Below are 1,123 nucleotides of genomic sequence, written 5' to 3' on the forward strand. Positions count from 1 at the left end.
CCCCCCCCCCCCGCCCCTGCAGCTTCAGAAGAAAGGCCAAAACCTTTTTTAAAGGCTTCCCTTGGTAGACTGGAACAGTAGGCGGTATCCTGGTTAGCTAAACAGCAGGGAAGGAGGGTACAGCACAAGGCTTTAGGGCTGATGTGCAAACCTGGTTCTCTCTGGACTTGGTGTTCATTTATATCCGGGCTTCTCGGACATCATCTAAGTATTGGGCGCTGTCGTAAATGCTGGGAACGCAATGATCAAACAGTTAGACTCAAGTGGCTTCGTTCTGCTTGGGCAAACCAATTGTCTGCATACATGATCGTTCCGATGGGTGCGTGCTACACAGGAGGAAAAAGAACAGAAAAGTATCAGAAGTTGAAGTTGACATCAAGGGAGTCTGAGGTTAGGGGGTTCTTAGGCAGTGTTTCCCAGGGTTAAGAAGCAGATGGGCAAAGCAAGCCACACGCAGAAGTCCTTACAATCACGCATGATGTCAGGACTGGACAAGAGATAGTTATGTCTATTCTGTGGCTGTGACAGCTCCTCGTGTGCATGCTTTGAAAAACCCTAGGTTATAAAACACATAAACAGGAGCTTTGGGAACCCAGGGGAAATAGACCTTTGAAGTTTGGTTAAGTTTGTAGAAAGGTGTTTTCCCTGGGCTGGGTAGGGTTTTGGCAGGTGGAGAACAGAAGCAAATTGGAGTCTAAAAGGAGGAAGGAACACGAACATGAAACACAAGTACATTAGTATGTGTGCCGATACCATGAAGTAGCTATAGATTTTTTTTTTCCATTAGGAAATGGAATCTTTAAAAGGTGAAACCATTGAAAGAAGTGTTGACGGTCACCAACATATTTGGCGATAAAGAAGATGGAGCCCACATTGCCCTTCTGAAAGCACATGGTGCATAATGAGCTTTTAACAGTGGCTGTTACTATAGACATCAGTAAGACTGCAACAGCCATCATGGTGCCCAAGGACAGAGCAGGAGGTGATCAGAGCGGGCATGGAATGACAAGAGTCACAGATGGGCTTTGAAAACCCTGTCCATGTGACCTACATACTCTGGGCCAGAAATAGCCAATGGCAGACTGAAGAGATGGCTCAGGTAGCTATCGTGGCTGCTGTGCAA

The sequence above is a fragment of the Mus caroli genome, chromosome 12 (genome assembly GCF_900094665.2).
Source record: "Mus caroli chromosome 12, CAROLI_EIJ_v1.1, whole genome shotgun sequence".
NCBI classification, from domain to species: Eukaryota; Metazoa; Chordata; class Mammalia; order Rodentia; family Muridae; genus Mus; species Mus caroli.